The sequence below is a fragment of the Macaca nemestrina genome, chromosome 19, assembly GCF_043159975.1.
Source record: "Macaca nemestrina isolate mMacNem1 chromosome 19, mMacNem.hap1, whole genome shotgun sequence".
Classification (NCBI taxonomy): Eukaryota; Metazoa; Chordata; class Mammalia; order Primates; family Cercopithecidae; genus Macaca; species Macaca nemestrina.
In genome coordinates, this window is record NC_092143.1 from 77,401,338 (window position 1) to 77,421,746 (window position 20,409).

General features: G+C 38.6%; 1 protein-coding gene across 6 annotated transcripts in view; it reads left to right on the plus strand.

The window, feature by feature from the left end:
- Nucleotides 1-20,409, plus strand: part of LOC105478855 (Rho GTPase activating protein 28) — a 240,371-nt gene that overhangs the window by 71,714 nt on the left and 148,248 nt on the right. The window contains exon 1 of one of the 6 annotated variants that reach the window (XM_071085642.1): nucleotides 19,290-19,519. The exons of the other annotated variants lie outside the window; for them this stretch is intronic. The gene's annotated coding sequence lies outside the window, so the exon portion shown is untranslated. Of the gene's footprint in view, nucleotides 1-19,289; nucleotides 19,520-20,409 lie in introns of those variants that run through there. 6 annotated transcript variants of the gene reach the window in all.

Consider the following 20,409-nt stretch of genomic DNA (forward strand, 5'->3'; position numbering starts at 1 on the left):
TCAGGAGTTCAAGACCAGCCTGGCCAACATGGTGAAACCTCGTCTCTACCAAAAATACAAAAAAATTAGCCAGGTGTGGTGGTACACGTCTGTAATCCCAGCTACTTGGGAAACTGAGGCACGAGAATCACTTGAACCCAGGAGGCAGAGGCTGCAGTGAGCGGAGATCGCGCCATTGCACTCCAGCCTGGGTGACAGAGTGAGACTCTGTCTCAAAGGAAAAAAAAAAAGTACATTTTTGGAAGAATTTTAATATGATATGGAAAAAGCCTAGATCTCCTAAGGCAAGTGATGAGTGAAAGACAATATGGGAAAGACAATGTGAGAGAGTGAAGTTGAGTAGTGGCACCTTTCCAGAAAGTGACAATGGAATCCTTAAGGATATAAATGCCATTCGGGTCGTTGTAATAGACTAGAAGGCACTGAAGCAGGAGAGGCAGTGATTTGGCAAAAGGACTAGAGGGAAATGAAGTGTTTAAAGGCAGGAAGAGGCAGAGAAAGGAAAAACGGGGAAAAGCATTGTCAAGCTCATGATGGTAAGAACAATTGATTTTAGGATGAGGAAATGAAAGCATCAGAATTATTAAAACCATATAAAAACCAGTAATTATTTAAATTATTAAATTGACTTGTGCCAGTTGCACTGGTTGTGCCTCAGTAAGACAACTGTATATTTTATTATTCAAAATGAGACAACTGTGAGAGGGAACTTAACAATTATGCCTGGACAGCAGGTATAGCTGGGGGTTTTCTGAGCAAACCAGAACATGTGGTCATCTTATACCTGAATCTAAATATCATAAAATGTGGTATTCTATGTTTTCTAATGAGTGTCATCACTGATGAGCATTTGAGCAATTTCTTTTATATCAATAAACACCAAAAATATCAATTAAATCAATATATAGGTCTCAAATATTTTGGTTCATGTATAGAATCACAAAAGAATCAGGGCATTTTGGTTATAAGTCACTGTTATTTCACTTTCAGCCTCATCAGTATTGAAATAATCAACTCTGTTAATTTTGAAAGAAACAGATCTATAGGGAAGGGTAGGAGTCCTTGGAGCCAGACTGTTGGATTGGGATCCAGGCTCTTCTACTGACTGTGGGAACTTGGGCAGGTTATTTAGCCTCAGGGGCTCAGTTTCCTCCCTGGGGATAGTAACAGTATTAATCTCACAGATTTATTCTGAGAATTAAACACATTAATTAAAGACCTCAGAACGACAACTGCAACATAGATCTATGGAGGAACCAACTATTCTTTCATTACATTCTCAGGGTGCCCTGTTCTTTTTTTGCACAGTCCTTTGAATGATCATTCCCTGTCCTCTTTCCCTTCCCTCTCTTCCTACTCCATCTCCATTACTTTAAGGTGTTAAAAATTCCAAATTGAGTAAGGAAAATAACTCTCATAGAAATGACGTTCAGAAAATATCCTTTCTACTTTAGCTTATGTTAGAAGAATAAGATCCCACATAGAAGGGGGATCTTCCAAACCTCATAAATGTAGAGGTTGATTTCTTAATATCCAAATTATTGATCATGATGATTTAATCGAAACTGAAGGATTAATTTAAATTGAAAAAATGTTCGTTATTTGGTGTATAGTCAGAGTTTTCTAGAAGGACAGAACTAATAGGATATATGTATTTATGAAAGGGAGTTTATTAAGGAGAATTAACTCACACGATCACAAGGTGAAGTACCACAGGGAGCAAGGAAGGTGGTAGTGGCTCAGTCCGAGCCCAAAATCTCAAAAGTAGGGAAGCCGACAGTGCAGCCTTCAATCTGTGGCCAAAGGCTGAGAGCCACTGGTGTAAGTCCAAGAGTCCAAAAGTCAAAGAACTTGGAATCTAACGTTCAAGGGCAGGAAGCATCCAGCATGGGAGAAAGATGAAGACCACAAGACTCTGCAAGTCCACTGCTCCCATCTTCTTCTGCCTGCTTTATTCTAGCTGCGTGGGCAGTTGATTGGATGGTGCCCACCCATACTGAGGGTGGGTCTGCCTCTCCCAGTCCACTGACTCAAATGTTAATCTCCTTTGGCAACACCCTCACAGACACACCAGAAAAAATGCTTTGCATCCTTCAATCCAATCAAGTTGGCACTTAATATTAACCCTCACACTTGGGTCTTGACAATAAAAAGCATTACTTAGAAAATCAAGAAAATATTCTTTCTAACCCTTTGCAAAGAATATGACCTGCTTAATAGTTATCACAAATGGCAAATAGCAGTATTTTTTGGAAACAAGGAAACTGCTTAGTGGAATAAGCCATTATTTCACATGGTGAAGTTTGGAAAACAGGAGAAAACCCTGTTAGACATTTGTAGAGATATGTAGGAAAATAGGGGATAGGGCAATGTGTAAAGCAAGAAGGGAAATAAATGAAATAAAGCAAAAGAAGCAAATTGTCTCTAGAAAGATGGGTCAGAGGCAGAGATAAGTGAGAACAGAAGCTTGACCAGCTTTACATATTGAGAGGAATGTATCTGAAGTAGGAATTCTAGGAACATACCAATGATTCATACAAAACCAGGATTTTACAGTCATTATGATGTTACTTTTTTAGAGAAATAAAATCCATACAGATTTGGTAAAAGGAGCATTCAAAGTCGTGATCAATGTTCTAGCTTACCTATCCTATTGAATTAAGAATCAAGCAGTGACAGGTGTATATATGTTTCCAAAATTTTGTGATCTCTTTCTCCCTATGTCCTCCTCTCCATCATTGCAAAGTTAATGGGACCTGTGACATCAAAGACAAGAAACAGACCAAGTATCCAATGTTTTCAGCAACTTTGGTAAATTCTTTAAAAACCTGGTGGAGTCAAAGGTCTTTCCAGCATCCAGTAGAATAAAGCATTGAACACAGAGTTAGCTGTTCAAGGCACACAAGCAGGAGTATGGATCAAGCTCACACAGCACTGTCCCGGAAGATAAATGAGCTCTGCCCTTAGATTATCTGCCCAGTCAAAAGACTTAGTAGCATGGTTTCCCTGAGACTGGGCCTCAGCATTCCTAAACCGAGCTATAAATTTTTGACTCTGAGGGCCATTTTCCAAGTACCACTAAGTTCTTTTTTGTGCTGTATTAAATAGCTATTTCCCAAGTTTATTGGCGAAGGGTTTGAGAAACAAACTAATGCCTGAGGAATTCTTCTTTTGACCTGTGTTACTGCATGGACTTGTAGGTTTGCTAGCAATATTATTTCAGATAATCTGAGTGAGACATTCCTGTGGTGAACATACTATAATAAAACCGTCAGATGAGCAATGGGTGAGGGGCTGGGGAACTTGTTAAAAGCCATAAAGCATAACTAAGATTGTCCTTTTTTGCTTTGGTTTAAGGTGTAGCTTCTGCTCTGGAGTCTGGTGCTTGCTTGTCTTTTTTTTTGAAACAATGTCTCACTCCATCGCCCAGGCTGGAGTATGGTGGCATGATCACTGCAACCTCTGCCTCCCAAGTTCAAATGATTCTCCAGCCTCAGCCTCCCGAGTAGCTGGGATTACAAGCACACGCCACTATGCCCGGCTAATTTTTGTAATTTTAGTAGAGATGGGGTTGCTCCATGTTAGCCAGGCTGGTCTCGAACTCCTGACCTTAGGTGATCCGCCCACCTCGGCCTTCCAAAGTGCTGGGATTACAGGCGTGAGCCACTTCACCCAGCCACTTGCTTGTCTTTTAACATTGTACCAGAAAACCAGAAGGGAAAGGGTGAGAAATACAAATTGTCCAGTTTTCCTCCTAGCTGCTTGGTCTAGTTAAACATTTGTAGGTACCAGACCTGAAAATAAGATTTTATGGTATTTATGATTTTTTTATCTATCTAGTCACTTATTATCTCAGATAAATGAGAATCGTGGTCTTCAATTAGAGAAGATCAAAGGCAAATCAGGAAATAGTGATTTATTTATTATAAGAGTCAGGTAATGACATAGTACTGCTTTAGATTTGTTCTGAAATAATATGGAACTTGTTGCTCTATTAGATAGATTTTTATTAATGAGCTTTAAAAATCATACTTAATACACATATGACACAGTAAAATTAAGTTTGAATAAAATCGTTGGTTAAAATCAATTTAAATTTAGTACTTAGTATGTATGGAGTAGGCTTTTCTTTTTAGATACTTACTGTGGTTTGTTATCGGCATTATTTCACCGATGATACCTTACATATAATTTGAAAGGAGGCAAATTCAGATATACTGGCAGCTGGAGATTTAGTTCTTAATCTCAAATCCTTTTAGGCGCAGTTACTCAAATTTCAGAATGTTTTATTAAAGAGTTGGTAGGAAAATTTGGAAAAAAGCTAGGCTTTTCAAAAAGTAAAGTTTAATCAAAATAGGCAAGCCTAGAAATGAATAAGGAAATTCTGCTTTTCACTTAGAACATTCTATTAATGATCCATAAAAGCGTATGTTTAGATATAGTTTTTATTATTTCATATCTTTTCTGTAGTATATAAAGTTACAGGGACTTACCTTCATTTTGGTGGTTCTCTAATTTGTTTTTAAATGCTACTAGTTTTAGTCAGAGTTATGCTGCATAAAATATGGTTGGTTCGTTTTAAAATGTATATTCAGAGCTTAAGCCCTGCACCTAATAGGTTTAAGAATTCAAAATACGCTGGATATGCTTATGGAACATCAGTATTAAATGAGTGAAGAAATTGAAATCTACAACGTTATCTATATGGAAATTACAATAGCAGAAACAAAAAGTAAATAGTAGCTAAAATTGGAGCACTTTCAGATTCCTATCTTATCTTGAAAAACTATGAAAGAATAACAGAGAAACTAGGCTCTTACACCCAGCAGCAAAGTTCCCTTGCTAAAGAATAACCTGACTTTAAATTTCACCCCCACGTCACCGCTTCCCACTGGGTTGAAAAACTGTGGTCACAGGTGATTGATTCCTTTTTCAGAAGGCAGTTCATTGAGATCGGTATCAGAACCTTGTTTGATTCAACAAGAAGGCTATGCTAATTGTTGGGCTATTTTCTCAGCGAGGGGCATCAAACTGTAATCAGGAATTTTAGAGGAAACTTGTGATCAAAACATTTGCATCAGGAGTTCAAACAAAGAATTCAATGTGCTAAAATAATGAAGTGAATCTTCTCTGTCATGGAATTGTATCCTAACTATACCTGCCTATGTAAGTTCAAACACACACACGCACAAGCTACATGTTTTGGAGAATTGCAGTGAACAGATAGTTTTTTTTCCGTGTTAGAAACATTGGGCCACTTTGAAAGTTTGGTGACAGTAAATTTGCAAATAAGATTATTTTCATTTTCCAAGTTAAAAAATTGTAAGTTTCTGATGCTGTGATTGAAAGCAAATGAAGTATAATTTGTAAGAGAACTCTCAAAGTCAAGATCCTCTTATCCTAAAAACAAGACTACAGTCCCCAGCACACCAAGAAATTCTTAGGTCCAGATAAGAAACAAACTCAGAATTCAGCAAGTACATTGTAAAAGTATACAGTATAGTATAATGAACATACAGTAAAATAATGAAATTTAAATGCATGGCTTCTGTGAAATTATTTTTAAAGAATTTTTAAACTAGCAGAAAAGTTTATTTTTACTGACGGTTCTGTTGTTTTTACAACACATTCAAAACACTTTCTACAGAAGCTTTTAGTTCCTTAGCAAGATAAAAGATTTCTCACTAAGAAAATGGATTGCTTTGATAAAGCAATAATTAGCATCGATGTCAAATTTATTATTATCCAAATTATTATCTCAATTTAGCTATTGCAATAGAGCTTTCCCTTTAAAACCTCCATCACCGTTACTATTACTTTACATTCTGATCTTTAATTCATAGGAAGGGATTTGTTACAGTTAGTCTGGGTCAGTGACTCAATCTCTTCAAGAGGACGAAACACCAAAATAGGCCTTGTACTTTCCTGGATTCTTTTCATGTTACTGATTTTACCTGGGTGTAATTCAGAATACAAATGTAGAAGTTGTGTGTATCCATATCAGGGGTCCTTAGAATATGGGAAGATGAGATTGTGGGATTATACTTAGGTCTCTGTATACAACAACCTTTTTTATTTTTCCAAGTTAAATTCAGTCTTTAAAATGCATGTAAACATACACAAAACAGCATATATATTATACAATTCCCTTTATATAGTATACAAAATAAGCAACACTAATTGGGGGTATCAGAAGTAAGGTTAGTAGCATCCTAGAGATGGGGTGGGGGTGAGGGCAGGGGCGGGTAGTGAGTGCAAGAGACATGAGGCGAGCTCCTGAGTTACTCTTCTTTTCCTGATTTCAGTGACGTTTCATAGGTGTATTCTGTCTGTGAAAACTCATCTGGCGATCCACTTATGGTTCTGTTTTCTCATGTATATTACATTAAAATGTTTTTAAAGGCATGTGCATTAGTAAACATGGAATTTTGGTTCCTCAGCTTGGGTCTTGGATATTCACCCAAATACAAGTTGGAGAGGCTGCTTATATGCACACATATCTCACAGATCTTGGAGTCTAGTCCACAGTGTTAAGTGAAGGAAACAGTATTGATGGAGGCAGACATTGCCACTGCTTAACCCACAGCATGCATCTGGGCTCCTAGGCCCTAGGCTTGGACCATCAGCCGCCCAGCCGTATTATAATCTGTTAGCAGGTGTGGATGAGGACCAAGGATCAGATTCAGGAAGGGCCAGTGGTCAGTGAGGAAATGGGGAAGTAAAGCCAACAAGCCAAGCATTGTTAATGATTGAATGACCTCCAGATATGTACCTTCAGCCCAGCCTCCTTCCTGAGTAGTGGTTTTCAACTTGGGCTCTGCAATTAGGAAGACTCAATTCCTCTTTTAGCTTGGCCATTTTGTAGCTGTGAGCCTTTGGCCAAGTTATGTTATCTCATTAAGGCTGAGCTTCCTTATTTGTAAGAAGATGTATGATAATACAGAGTTGTTGGCACACTCTGTGGTTATATGGGAAAGGTTTAAGAAGGGTAGATAGCGAGGGTAGTTTCCATCAATAACCAGTGGTCTACAGGCAGTTCCACAGGTTTCTTAATTTCAAGAGGTCCAGTTTTTACTTTGTCATCTCTGCTCACCATTATCTACCCATTTGCTGGTAGCATAGGAATCATTCTCCTTTTCTCCTTCCCTCTACCAGTCACCACATTGATTAGCTTTCCAGTGTGTGTCAGTTTCTTTCATCTGCATGGAGTGACTCAAGCTCTCAGCCTTTCTGGCTTGTCCTACTTCAGATGCCTCCCAGGTGCACATCCTGCTCCAAAAGTTTCTTATAATGCAGACAGTGATTTTTCTAAAATACAAGTTCAACCATGCCACACACACACACACTGCTTGAAATTCTATAATGGTTTTCATTGTCCTTAGGGTAACCTGAACTGCTTAATATTTTATACCACCTTATAAGGCCTTACATGACCTGATTTGCCGCCACTTCCCTCTCTAGCTTCAAATTTTGCTGTTTCTCTTTTTCAGTCTGTACTGCAAAAGGATGTAATTTCATTCAGTTTCCCCTTCAACATGCTACACATTCTCTTTCAATTCACGCATGATACTCCTTCTGTTAGAAATAGTCTGCTGTGTCTCCCCCATTGTTTTTTTTTTTTTTTTTTTTTTTTTTTTTTTGAGACGGAGTCTTGCTCTGTCGCCCAAGCTGGAGTGCAGTGGCGCAATCTCAGCTCACTGCAAGCTCCGCCTCCCGGGTTCACGCCATTCTCCTGCCTCAGCCTCCTGAGTAGCTGGGACTACAGGCGCCCGCCACTGCGCCCAGCTAATTTTTTCTGTTTTTAGTAGAGACGGGGTTTCACCATGGTCTCGATCTCCTGACCTTGTGATCCGCCCGCCTCGGCCTTCCAAAGTGCTGGGATTACAGGCGTGAGCCACCGCGCCCGGCCTCCCCCATTGTTATGAAATGAACTGTGTTCCCCCAGAATTTATATGTTGAGGTCTAATCCCCTGAATCTCAGAATGTGACTATATTTGGAGATAGGGCCTTTAAATAGTTAGTTAAGTGAAAATAGAGCCTAATCTAGTATCCTGTACTGGTGTCCTTACATGAAGAGAAGATTAGGACAGAGGGAAGACCAAGTGAAAATGTGGAGGGAAGACAGCCATCTATGAGCCAAGGAGAGAAGCCTCAGGAGAAACCAACGCTGTCAGTACCTTGATCTTAGACTTTTAATTTCCAGAACTGTGAGAAAAAAAAAAAATCTTAAGCCGTCTAGTCTGTGACATTTTGTTATGGCAGCTCAAGCAGAGTAATATTCCCACAATGAATTAACTTCCCTGCTTCGGGACTGAGCATAGAAATAATGTTTTCTAGGGTACTCTCTGGATCAGGCCAGGTGCCCTCTGATTGGCATAACACCACCAAAACTATATTGACCATTCACCATGCCTTGTATCATCCCATTTAATTTTCACAATAACTTTATGAGAGGGATGGCTTTTTGTTTGTTCGTTTGTTTGTTTTGAGATGGAGTCTTGCACTGTGTCCCAAGCCAGAGTGCAGTGGCACGATCTCAGCTCGCTGCAACCTCTGCCTCAAGCCATTCTCCTGCCTCAGCCTCCCAAGCAGCTGGGACTACAGGCATGTACCACCATGCCTGCCTCATTTTTGTATTTTTAATAAAGATGGGGTTTCACATGTTGGCCAGGCTGGTCTCGAACTCCTGACTTCAAGTGATTTGCCTGCCTCGGCTTCCCAAAGCGCTTGAATTACAAGCATGAGCCACCACTCCTGGCCACAAGAGATGATTTTATCATCCTAAATTCACCAGTTAGAAAACTGGGGAAAAGAGGAGTTGCTAGACATGTACAGATGATCCAATCTCTTTCCTCAGTTCTTATTTGTCAAGGAAGAATATTCCTGCACACCTTTTAGAGTCTGACTTCCAGACTAGCCTTATTACTGTGTCATAGCAGTCATCCTACTTTACTGCAGACACTTGTTTAATTTTCTTCTCTGCTAGTCTCAAAGCTCCAGGAGCACAAAGCCTATGTCTGGATTTTTTTTCTCTGACCCGTATCAGCCAGTGTCCAGCACAATGTGTGTCCCACAAATATGTGCTGGGTGCTCCCAGCTCCAGTGCTGAGACAAGTGAGCTGCCAGTAGTCTCGCCTGGTCCATGGATGGGGAAGGAGAACAGCAGTGCTCTTTAGGTGGGGAGGATACAGGAGCTGAAGTGCAGCGGAGAGGGCATAGGTGAGCACAGCGCTCTGAGCTTCTCCCTCTTCTCTCTCCACAGTTTTTGCAGTTCTCTTTATTTGGTTCTGTTTATTTGGTTTAGAAAAAGAAAGTATGAAAGCAGAGAAATAATTATCAAGAATATGCTATATCCAATCTTTATTCGTCCAATCTAGTTGGCTGTTTTTTCCATCAAACTATAGAAAAAACAGCTTTCTTTAGAAATTAGGAATACGGATGATAAAATCTGATTCCACACACTTTAAGTTGTCCATGGAAGGAGTCCTTGTAGACATGAAAGAATGAGGTAGTCATTTCAGTGAAATGAAGGGCAAATAGCTCAATTACTGAATTGCTTGATATTAGAAAAAAGAACATGAATTGGTACCTTTTCTAGAATTTCACAGGCACTTCCTACAATCCAAGGTCCATGAATATTAGTGTAAGCCCACGTCCAAAGAGATCAAAGGAAATATTAGCGTATCAACACTGTTTACACTCCCTACGTTAGTCATTTTAGTAGCTGTCTTGATGATCAGATTGAAAAACCATAGTGTATGTAGAGTTTGGCATTATCGAGGTTTCAGGCATCCTCTAGGGGTCTTGGAGCATATCCCCTGAGGAAAAGGAGGGACCACCCTATATCTTAAGAGAGGCTTAAAGTGTTGTTAGACACTTCTCCAGAGGAAGATGGCTCCTCCCTAGAATCAGGGAAGGCATCAGCCAGAGACTAAGTTGGCCCTGACATTATTGTAGTAACCCCTCTTCAGGAGCTGAAAGCCTGCCACCAGCCTCCCTGAGGCAGCCGGCAGTTCTCTGACTGGATCTGACCTATATGTTAGACCAGTGAAGGAGCTAAGAGAGATTTCATGTTTAAGCCTGCTTTAGAATTCAAATCAAATAAAACTCTTGTAAGGTTATTCTGCATCTTATCCCTATAATGGAGCAATTCAAGCCTGAAAACAATGACTGGACTTTCTGCATGTTAAACTCTGACCTGGGTGCTAAAAAATGCTAATGTTAGAAATTGCGGACAGTTGCGGTCTGACCATTTTATTGCATTACTTTACATTACTTAAACATAAAGTCCTGTGCTATTGAGTTTAAACCAAATGACCAATACAATTGAGGCATTTATCTCCAACGGAGGACTTAAAATGGAAAAAAAAAAAAAAAAAAAAAAGACTCAACAATAATTATTGCTACAGGCTTTAGCAGTCAGACAGATGTTATCAGGTAATACTAGATTTGATTTGCTAATGTTTTGCTGAGGATTTCTGTGTCTATGTTTGTAAACGATGTGGGTCCGTAGGTTTTTGTTTTGGTAATGTCTTTGTACAGATGGTTTTGGTATCATTATAATCCTGGCTTCTTACAATGAGTTGAGAAGAGTTCCTTTTACCTGTTTTTTGTGCAAGTTTGGTTTCTTCCTTAATGTTTAGTAGCCTATTAGTGAAGCTATCTGGGCTTGGAGTTATCTTTGCGGGAAGATTTTAAATTATGAATTCAATTTCTTTAATAAATATGGGTTGATCTCATTTCTTCTGTCAGTTCTAATAAATTATCTTTTAAGGCATTTGTCCATTTCATATAAGCTGTTGAATTTCTTGTCATAGAATTCTTCAAAATATGCCCTTATTTTCTGTTTGTAATCTGTAGGATTTTTAGGTACAATCTTCTTTTTTTCCTTTCCAACACTACTTATTTTTGGATTCAGCTGAGCTATAAATTTATTAATTTTACATATCTTTTCCAAATCCTGCTTCTTAAAAATTTTTTCTATTGTTTGCCAGCTTACTGCTTACTGTTTCATCGATTTTTGCTCTTCATTATTTCTTTGCTTCTATTTACTTTTGACTTAATTTAATGCTCTTCTTTTAATAGCTTCCCTAAAGTGGAAGCTTAGATAATTGATTTTGTATCTCCCTTCTATTTCAATATAAACATTTATTACTATAAAATTCCCTCTGAGGATTGCTTTAGCTGCATCCCATATATATTGGTTTGTTGGAGTTTTCTTACTATTGAGTTCAAAATATTTTCTAATTTCTTTTGGGATTTCTTCCTTGACTTTTCTGGATATTTGAAAGTGTGTTGCTTAATTTCCAATCTTTGGGGATTTTCTAGGTATTAAAAAATCAATTTCTAATTTAATTCCATTGTGGTCAAAGAACATACTTTGCATGAATTAAGTCCTTTAAAATTTCTTGAGACTTGTTTTATGGCTTGTCATATGATTTATCTTGGGAATGTTCCCTGGGAACCTAAAAAAGAATGTGTAGTCCACTCTTTGGGATGAAAGTAGTCTATGAAGATCCATTAAGTGAATTTGGCTGATGCTATTGTTTGTTTTCTTTATTTTTCCTGATTTTCTGTCTACTTGTCCTATCCCTTACTGAGAGAAGAGTGTTGAAATCTCCAACTGTAATTGTGCATATGTCTCTCCTTTCAGTTCTGAAGGGTTTTTATTTCAAATATTTTGAAGCACTGTGTTTCAGGACATACCCATTTAGGATTGTTAGGTTTTCTTGATGAATTCAATCATTTATCATAAATAAATATCCCTCTTTGTCGTTAGTCCTAGTTCTTTTTCTGAAGTTGTAACAACCATAGAGTTGTGCTGCTAAGACCTCCTTTCCAAAAGAGTGGAATCCTTAGCCCACAGACTCAGTTGCCACACCTCAGGACCTGCCAGTCTTCCTGTAGTGGCTCTGCTCTCCCCAGGATGCCACTGGCCCATGACTGAGCACAGCATGGTACTAGACCGGGCCGATACAGCCCCAATGCCAGCTCCGCTGGTGGGCAGTTTCAGCTGGGGGATCTCTGTAGGCCTGGCTGAGACTTTTGGGGACCTACACCGCAGTCCCAGACTCTTCCTACTCAAGTCTTTTTCCCATTCTCTGATCATGGTTTTCAGATCTGCAGTCATGTTTGAAGGCTTTTCTGTACCCAGTGTGACTCCCACTTACCTTAATCTTTCATGGCTGTTTCCCCGCAGTACATTTCCTGAGCCTCTGATTCAGTATTGATAACTGCTTCATGCAGGACCCAAGCTGCTGCACAGATCTGCCTGTCTGAGTGATGTGGCCAACCCAGCTTTCTTATGATTCGCGTTTGCATGGCATATCTTGGTCTGTCCTTTACTTTTCCTGTGCCTATGTCTTTATGAAGTGTGAAGACAGCATATATGCTTGGGTTTACTTGAGTTTTGCTTTTTTTTTTTTTTTGTATTTTATCTCTACTCTTTTAGCTCTCTGTTCATTGTTTTTCATGATTGCTGCAGAGTTTACAACGTGACACTCTATCATATCACATTCCACCTTTGAATAATGCTATCATTTCGTGTATAAGAATCTTATGATTTTTGCTTTCATTTTTTCTTCCTCCCCTTTTTGCTGCTATCATATATTTTATTTATTACATATGTCATAAGCCTTAAAATACATTATTATTTTTGTTTCATACAGTCAATTTTATTTTAAAGAAATCAAAATAAGAAAATAATTTCTTTTATATGTACCCACATGTTTACAATTCCCCATATTTTTATTCTCTTGTAGAGGTCCAAGTTTCCATCTGGTAATATTTTCTTTCTGCTTGAAAAATTTTACATTCTAGTATTTTTTTTCTAGTGCAGATTGGCTGGCTCTGTGCTTTTGTTTGTCTAAAAAAGTATTTATCTAGTCTTCTTTTATGAAGGATAACTTCACTGGATATGGAATTTTAGGTTGATCATTTTTTTCTTTTAACACTTTAAAGATGTTGCTCTACTGCTTTTAGCTTGTGTTGTTCCTGACAAGAAGTTTGCAGTTATTCTTATCTTTGTTCTTCTGTATGTAATATGTCTGTTTTTTCCTACTCTGCTGCTGTCAATATTTTCTCTTTATCCTGTTTTTCAGCAATTACATCATTATATGCCTGTCTGGTTTTGTGTTATCTTTCTTCGTGTTCACTGAGTTTCTTGAACTTGTGATCTATAGTTTTCAACAAACTGGGAAAATTTTCAGCCATTATTTCTTTAAATCAGTTCCCCCTCCCAATCCCCATCCTAGCACTCCAGTACCACATATGTTGGACTACTCCATGTCATCCCACAGGGCACTCAGACTCTATTCAATTTTTCCAAACACTTGTTCCCCGTGTGTTTCAGTTTGAGTATTTTCCATATTTTGTCTCCAAATTTATTGGTCTCTTGTTCTGCAGTGGATTAATGTGCTGATAATTCTATCTAGTATATTTTTCATTTCAGATATTTTGTTCATTTCCAGAAAGTTTATTTTCTTATCTCCCATTTCTCTCCTCTTATTTTTCTTTTTAAGTCCTTAAATAGTTGAGCATATTTATGATTTCTCTTTTTATGTCCTTGTGTGCTAATTCCACTACTCTCGACTCTGTCATTTCTGAGTCTGTTTTTGTGCCTCATTTTCTTGCTTCTTTGCACGTATGTAGTTTTTCAGTGAATGCTGGACTTGTTATTTTGTTGTTGTTCAATGCAAAGTTTTATTGCCTTTCTTTTAAAGTTTTGTTAAGGGAGGTCTAGAGTAGACTTTCCTTAGGCTGATTTAGTTTCACTAAAGTGAGAGACTTCTGGGGTTTTCACTAAAACCCCAGGTTCTCAACAAAGACTTTCTATTCTGATTGGTCCAAGGTCAAATGCCTCCCAGCCGTTTAGGAGCTCTGGGAATTGCTTAACTTATAGAAGATCTTTTTTTGGGGGGGTCAGGGGCTGCTCTCTGAAGTTGACCCTGCATATGAGTGACTTAATATTTAGCAACAAACTCAAGGAAACCCATATGGATTAACTGAGCTCTTTGTCTCTATAACTTCTTCCTGTCAGATACTTTTTCTACCAAATTCCATCTGCCTTAGCCTCCCTGAACTCTGTTCTATGTCCCCTTAACTCAGTGATACCCCAGTGTTCTTGGCTTCCCCTTGCTGTACAGCTCATCTGAGCCGTTCATCCAGCTGGAAAGCTAGGATGCCTGTAGGACTCACTCACCATTCCCCTTCTCTCAGGCATCACATCTTCTGTTGTGCTTCCTCTCATCCGATGTCTATAAACAGTGTTTTTATGTAGTTTATGTAGTTATCTAGTTATTTATGGTGGCAAGGCTAATCTAATATCAGTCAATCCATTATGGCCAGAAACAATTTCAGCTTTTATAAATATTCTGGGTGTTTCCTTCTAGACATTAAGGTAGCCCTTAAGACCCTCTTTAGAGTTGAGAGAGAAGCAACTTTTTGAGAAGAGACTCCAGGGCCGTTGATTGTGCCCTGGACTGACACAGACTGATATCAGACACAGGACCATAGTTGGGCATCCCAGATAGGAAGGAGATCTGACAACTGGAAGGTGAGGGGTTGCTGTGGCTCCTGCTCCTCCCAGGTCCTGTTTCCCAGTCATATTTCACACATAAGGAATATAAGTCAGGGACAACCTGTACATCCAAACTATTCGAAGAACGTAATTTCCTAACTGGGGCTCCATATCTATCATTTCATTTATGGATGTGAATTTTCTTTCTCCTTTGCATGTCCATGGCAATTTAAATATTTCTTTAATCTTTTTCTTCTGCATCAATGCTCTTTATTTAGGACTTCCAAAAGCGAGGAACTCTGTTAAGGGATTTGCATTCATAAACTCATTTAATTTTCACTGTGACCCAATGAGGTAGGTAATGGTATGATCTCTGTTTTATTCATGAGGAAAGTGAGACTTAGAAAGATTAAGAAATTTGCTCAAGATCATGCACCTACGTTGTGCCAAAGCCAGGATTTGCACCCATGTCCTTTTCATTTCGTGCTCCACATTCCTGATGTTAGGCTATCTTTCTGTCTTGTATTTCACACTACCTTTGTACTATAGTTTTTTCTGTGTCTGTCTTTGTAGTTTATGAATTGATTGAAATAGGAACCCTGTACTTACACATCTTGTGTCTTCACAGCATTAGCTTGCGCACAACAATTTAGAAAGAGAAAAGGGGGAAGAAATGTCTCCTTTATTATTTATTTTGGAAAACAAATAGCCCTAAACTCTTAGAATTAACTTGCCATCAAAATATTTCCTTATCGAGAATATTTTCCTTTCAAGGTAACTTTGTCTTATTTTTATTCGTAACAAATCATAGTTACTGGAATTAGCTGATAGGAAATTAGCTATCCTTCTATAAAACAACAGATGGCAACAAGGAAAAACTCATTTTTATTCTGTTGCAAAGTGTACATAAGCAGTAATTGCAGGCTTTGGGATAATGTGTTCTATGATATTTGTTCCTTTTAGTCATGGACATAAATGATCTTCTCTTACAAGACTGATTTTTGTGTTTTCTGTAGCATTAGATAAATATTTATTAAAATATGATATATGGGCTCAAATAAGGATAGAAATAGCACAAGACCCTATAATCAGTAACTTGAAGTTATCCTTTTGTTTGTGAACCAAATATGCAGTACTGTCTTGATTAAATCTGTCAGTAATCTGGACAATGAAGCACTTCTACAGGAAAAAGCTGACTGGTGCATTGGCATCCCCAGGGTCGGATGTCAGAGCTTCTGGGTGCTTCCAAAGTGTTCTTACATTAGATGAAGAAAAAAGACTTGACTATTGGATGGCAGTTTCCACAATTCATCCCCACCTTCCCCTGGGGTCAAACGTGCTTGTCACAGGCAGCATTTAAGCTGCATCAGATAACCTTCTACAGCTGAGCTCTCTTGCTCCGCATAGACTGGTATTTGTCAGGCCAGAGGCTACTTGTAAGGTGAGAAAGCCTGGCTGCTGGAAGCTGTTAAAAAAATCGATATCAGACTTCTTTAGAATCTTTAATTATTCAATTAAAAAGTGCCTCCAGCTCTTGGGCAGCTGAGTGAGGGGGAGAGGGAAGAGGTGGGAGGTAGGGGGTGGGGAACCACATTGCCCCAGTGTCTGAAACCTTGAATTCAGAAAAATATAAAGAGAATGAAGACTTGTGAAAGTCAGCCATTTGTTTTTATTTGACCACACTCTGTTCTTAGAGATTCTTTTTCATCCACCCCAATGTGTAACTTTCAGGTTCAATAATTATGAAACTCTTCTCCGTATTTTGGAACTAAAATGACTTCACTCAGAGTGAGCAACTTTAAATCTTTTTTTGTTTTGTTTTATTTTTATTTTTGAGACAGGGTTTTGCTCTGTCACCCAGGCTGGAGTGCAGTGGTATGATCATGGCTACTGTAGCCTTGTTCTCCTGGGCTCAAGCAATCCTCCTGCCCCAGCCTCCTGGATAGCTAGGACTATGGGTGTGCACAACCACACCCCGTTAATTTTTAGATTTTTTGTAGAGATGAGGGGGGTATCTCACTATGTTGCCCAGACTGGTCTCAAACTCTTGAGTTCAATTAAATCCCCATGCCTCAGCCTCCTAAAGTGCTAGGGTTACAGTTATAAGCCACTGTGCCTGACCTAAATCTTTATTTTCAATTATTAATGCTCACAAAAAGATCTGTGGTAAGATCGTTCTTGTCCTGTCTAAAATGTGGGAGCCAAGAGAGGGTAGGGAGGAAAAGAGAGATGGGGAGGTTCGTATTTCACAAGCAAAGCAAGAGCACTCCTTAGAAGTGAGAGGGAATTATGTTTCACGTGATCTTTTGAGATTTGGGATCTTTCATCTCTTGGTAATTTTATAAAATGGACAAATAACCACTAAAATCACTTCCTTCGTTACACATAATAGATTAATGAACATTCATCAAGAAATTGATTTGTGGTCCCTAGTGACCTGAACTGGATTCAAGCAATAATGTGAAGGCCCAACACTAAATACCATATGTTGTTTCCAATCCTTGAGACTATCCTGTTGCCCAGTACGTTTTTATGTTAAATATTAGTAGTTGGATCTTAACAACAACAAGAGAACACGTGTCATTTTCCTTGTCTGGATAATGCTCTTTATGTAGTTAGATAGAAGGTTAGGACTGCTGTTCAACAGCATATTCGGGTGACTAGCTGGAAGAGAGGAAACATAGAAATGATAAAATTCAAAGTAGTAGATACCTCAGATACCGAGCTGATCATTACACATTCTATGCATGTAACAAAATATCACATGTACCCCATAAATATGTAAAATATTATGTATCAGTACAAAATCCTCTCAAATCCAAAAAACCCCACAAAACCATTAATGAATCCCACTGCCACCAAGCTAGGACTTAAAGGGCAGTGGGTGTTTTCATTTTTAAGGGAAACAAGCCCAAAAAAGGACTTTAGGTATACTTTAAACTAAGCTAAATTGTTTCAGTGAATTAATTCATACTAAATGTTGTACCTAATATTCACACTTCATGAAGTTCACTTGTACATTAACCATCTTAATAGTATGTTTCAACTGGGTGCTCTAACAGAATGTAAGGTCGTATTTATTACATTTGTTTTCAGGAGCTCCAACTTGGCTTAAAGTTGACTACGTTGCATGTTCCCTGGGATGTTTCTCCATAGAAAAACTGTACAGACAGTTCCTGACTTAGGATGGTTCAACTTACAATCTTTTGACTTTACAATAGTGCAAAAGTGATACGTATTCAGTAGAGACCGTACTTTGAGTGCCCATTCAACCATTCTGTTTCTCACTCTCAGTACAGTATTGAATACATTACATGAGATATTCAACACTTTATTATAAAATAAACTTTATGTTAGAGGATTTTACCCAACTGTACGATAATTTAAGATAATGAGCACGTTTATGGTAGGCTAGGCTGAGCTGTGATGCTCTGTAGGTTGGGTTTATTCAATGCATTTTCGACTTATTTGACAGTATTTTCAATTTGTGATGGTTTTCTTTTTTCTTTTTTCTTGTTTTGGAGAAGGAGTTTCGCTCTTGTTGCCCATGCTAGAGTGCAGTGGCACAATCTCAGCTCACTGCAACATCCACCTGCACCTCCCGGGTTCAAGCAATTCTCCTGCCTCAGACTCCTCCCAGATAGCTGGGATTATAGGCATGCATCGCCACACTCAGCTAATTTTTGTGTTATTAGTAGAGATGGGTTTTCACCATGTTGGCTAGGCTGTGCTAGAACTCCTGACCTCAGGTGATCCACCCGCCTCAGCCTCCCAAAGTGCTAGGATTGTGATGGTTTTATCTGGACATAACTCCATAAGTCAAGAAGCATCTGTATTCATTCACTAATTAAATATGTATTTGTTTGAGTTTTACTGTGTGTGGAATGCTGTACTTGACTTTGTCTGAAATTATGCATTTATTCATTCATTCATTTAGCAAATATTTATTGTATGTTAATAAATGCCAGGAACAGGTCTTGGTACTGGTAAATCAGCATAGCAAATGAAGTTTCTGTTCCACCTGCGACCTAGGTGCCAGTGAGGAAGTCAGACAGTACACAAGCAACAGATGCATACATAATGCAATTTTGGAGAGAACAGAGGAAATAAATTAGCTCCTTTTACTAATGTCTGATATTGTGTGACAGCAGGTGGAAAATCAGATAATGCGGTATAATGATAGCATGATCTTTTTAGAAGGCCAAGTGTAGGGTCTTTTACAGTCATCTTACGTAGTTCTCATAATAGCTTTGTAAAGTGCGTATTATTAATGCCATTTATTCAGATGGAAAATCTGAGGCCCAAAGAGAATCTGTGAATTTTGGAAGGGCTCAAAGCTAGTAAATGGCAAAGTTTTTTTAATCAGACCCTTGCCTTCTGACCATAAGTTGCGTGGTTTTTCTTGGCATTGCTGCTTGATATGTATTGAATTAATCATCCATGAATTCTTTCCTCTCTACATTTCAGGTTAAAAAGTCTTTTGTGAATAGGAAAACTTTTTGCAATCACAACAGTTACGGTTTTTGCTTTTGACTTTTGAATAAAGCTCCACATTTGTTAAGTGGAGAAAAGAAGGAAGGAAAAACTGTAAAAATTGTCTTCACATGCTGCTTGGGTTTCTATTAATCTCAGCCTTCTTGAGGCTGATTACACTTTGCAGTCTTCCTTAGGAAATGGATAGAAGTTTCAGCTGAGACACAAACAGGAAGGCTCCAGGCAGCATTTGTCCCACAGGCACCACCTCCTTAAATAGCTACTGTGCAGTGGAATTAGTTCTCTGCTTAGTGAAGAAACTCCATTGCTCTTTGTTTCTGGCCCTGCAGGGCTGGAGGCGGTCAGCACTGTCCTGTTCTGGTTGAAGCAACTTTAATGTGTGTGGGGTGCTGAATGTGAGTTGGGGATGGCTTCCCTGCCTTTGGACCATGGGGAGACACCCTTGCAGAGGGGTTTTGTGGGTCTTCCTCCAGAATATCATCCCTGAGATTTTTAACCTGCTAAAAGGTAAGGTTCTAAGCACTTCTTAATAACTTCAGCCACAGACTTCTTTCTGCAGACTGGGTCTTTCTTTTATTTAAAAGAGAAAGGAAGGCACAGATAGCTGTGATAGCTTATTTTCTTTTTAAACTATTTTTAGGGGCTTATAGTTTTATTATTAGTTTATAGGTGTGTCATATCGATAGTAAATTGCCATTTTTTAACCTATCAAAGCAGATTTTTTTGTGGTATGGATATGGATTTTTAAACCTCAAATATAGAAGTTAAGTCCTGTCAGTAATTTGAGAGGACTAGTTAAAATGTGTTCTTAATAGATAGGTAAAAATGAATTGCTTAGAAGTCTTTTAATTCCTATTTCTGTTTGTGTGCTGGAGACTTTAACCCAATCTTTCCAGTTAATTACCTAATTTTAGAAAAATCTACTGAGGTAGATAGAGCTCATTAGCCAAGCAAGCTATTCTATTCTTTAATGGAATTAATGCACGTCTGTAGGCAGACTTACTAAGCCTTTCCTCTTGCTGTCAGCGCTGGGACAGAGGGCACCCACCAGAAGTGGCTGTGTGTGGCCCTGGTCCAACAGGAGATGGATGGGTGGGGAAGGAGTTCTACAGGAAAGAGGTTTGCTGGGGGATTTGTGTGACCTGCATCTATCCATTTCTTCTGATCTTTCTGTGGCCTCTATCTACCCCTCCCTTAAGCACCTTCTTAGAGATTAATTAGCACCTGTGTTAGTGTAGTCTCAAAACCAAGGACCTAATTAGTCTGATCAATAGCACGCAGAGGCTCTTCTTCGGGAAATACAAATGTGTGCTCTTCCCAGAAAGGCTTCCATAATATCGATTAACCTCTTTTCATGTTTAATTTGTAAAGCATTGTCATATATACAGCTACGTTGT